Genomic DNA, 2,500 nt, shown 5'->3' on the forward strand with positions numbered 1-2,500 from the left:
CTGAGTTTGGAAATGTATTTTTTATTAAAATCAAAGAATATCTCGCATTCTCTATTTTCAATTGAAAGTTTTGATAAAATTATGATTTAGACACCGCATCGAACACCAAATAACGCCTCGTTTTCTGTTGTCGATATAACTATTTTATTTTTAAAATACCTCAATATTATACTTTTCTTTAATATTTTTGCATCAAAATTATTTCTATTATAAATTAATATTATATAAAGTTCTGTAATTGCCATAAGACTAATTTTTCAATTAGTAGGCTTGACTTCTCTTTACTTTGTCTTCTCTCCCACCGAATCGGGCTTGGGTCGCCGAGAGCATGCTTTGGCTCTCGGACTTCTCACTTCGCTTAAATGATTTGAAGTGACATATTCTATTTAACAAGAGGCTATAAAAGGAAAGGATTCTAGTAATGATTTTATTTGGAACATTATATATTGCATACAATATCATTTTCATTCTACTCCTTTGTTTACATTGCCATATCTCCGACTGCGCCGATCTCTAGTTTCTGTTACAACAACAATTCTATTTATGTCTTCACATTTTTTCATGTCTCCAATCAGTCTTTCACAGTTTTGATTATGGCCAGGTATTAATGAACTTTTGGGTTTCCACATATCGATTTCATGCATATCATAGGCCAAGTATGCAAACTTCATATCTGCGGTCAGATGACGGAAAAAGGGCGAACAAAACACTTGTGGGGAAATTAAATCTTTCACACTCAGATTACACAGTTTTTCTGCAGTGAAATTGTGCTTCTCCTTATTTTTTAATAGGGCTGGTGTGTATGGCCATTTTTCACGAATTCCTCTTTTCAAGATCTTTGCAACTTCATCGACGTAATCATGATCAACAGCCAAGGGAAGAAGTGTACCATCTGCATTATACAGATGTCTGTTGGTGGACGAGAAGTAGCTGCTAGGAAAGCCAAGTTCACAGCCAATCCTGGCATACTTCCTTGAAGTTTCAATAGCAGTTCTGAAAAGAGTCATTCCATTGCTGTTCACAGCAGAACGCCAGCACATGAAATGAACTTTTGCAAAATCAAAAATACTTCTGATTGTTCTGGATTTTTTTTTTTTTTTCAGGGCTTTCAGACATATTCAGTCATATTTTTTGCATTTCACTCGTGGTGTTCTCATGTATTCCACAGTTTCCTCAGGAGTAGTGCCTGCAGTTGTAACTTCGCATTCCAGGTCGTCATAGCTCAACTCTATAAATTTTCAAGAGACATTTCTGCAATATCTTCACTGTAGCATATAAATGGGACTTCTGCATTGTTGGTCTGCTTCCGTTTCAGTCTGTTAAATTCCCGTCGTTGCGCCTGATAATCAACACTTCCGAGTGATCCATTGCTTCCTTGTACTTTTGCATCATACCAATCTATATTTTCCTTGAGGATTTCTCGGGGTTGTTTCTTTGCCTTGAATGACACAATCACAGTTTTCGAGAATTTTGTCTTCAATGTTACATTTCTGATGGAGTCGTAGTACTCTTTTTTTATTTTCTTTATTTTTTCTTTCATATACCAAGGTGATATTGTCTTAATGCCGAATTTGCTTTACAGCACAGCAATTTCCGCCTGCAACTTGGATAAAATCTGAGATTCCGTAATAGTCAAATTATTGCATGGCAAGCTATCTTTTGTGCATCCTTTTAGTGTCTGGTTACCATGTCCTTTTAACGCACAGTATCGAACAAGAATGTCACTCTTCGTCAGTGGTCTAGGTGGCAAAACATCAATGGTACCAAACTCTTTCAGTATACGTGTATCGGCACGACGCAAACCACCACGTCGAAGTGCCATATTGCCACTGACCAGATCGTCACCACAACATAGGCGAGCGAGTAATGTGCATTATTAAGGTAGCACAAGTTTATATGGAAATGCATAGTGACTGGGAATGTTTACGGAAGTCCCCAGGAATCATTCGCAATGACCTGAGTTACCCTATGTTTGATTCTGCCATAATGTCGGATGAACCGAAATGGCCTTCCGTGGGTCATGCGGGTCACAGCCAGGCCGGCTGAGGCCGCCGCACCTCATCCCAGCGCCGGAAATGGTTTTATACTTTAATAAAAAATTGCGAATAGTAGATATTTTTTGATTTGTCTAATATTTTGCATGTCGTCATTTAAGCATAGTAGGCGCCTGTTTTGCAACTTGCTGAATGATTCTGAAAAAGTCGGATTTATTGAAACACCCTAAATTGCACGTACATCCCATGCCCGTCGGCAATGGGTTAATTACTAAAATGGTATTTTAATATTTGGCTGTGCATGCTTTCTCTAATTTATTTTAGATGAAAATACGAATAGTTATCATAGTATTTATTTTCTAATTTTAACATGTATGGAACTGAATGGGAAAATGAACGGAAACATTTTGATTTTCCTTTTGAAGTAGTTTATTCCCACATTAACAATATTTGTCCCAATGAGGAATTATGGAATAAAGACTATAACAACTACAAGAATAGGACGC

General features: G+C 37.1%; 1 protein-coding gene across 4 annotated transcripts in view; it reads left to right on the forward strand.

The window, feature by feature from the left end:
- The window catches only part of LOC125033369 (cationic amino acid transporter 2-like), a 100,812-nt gene that overhangs the window by 76,396 nt on the left and 21,916 nt on the right, over positions 1–2,500 (forward strand). The gene's annotated exons all lie outside the window — the stretch shown is intronic.

Source organism: Penaeus chinensis, chromosome 2 (assembly GCF_019202785.1).
Source record: "Penaeus chinensis breed Huanghai No. 1 chromosome 2, ASM1920278v2, whole genome shotgun sequence".
In the NCBI taxonomy this organism is placed as follows: domain Eukaryota; kingdom Metazoa; phylum Arthropoda; class Malacostraca; order Decapoda; family Penaeidae; genus Penaeus; species Penaeus chinensis.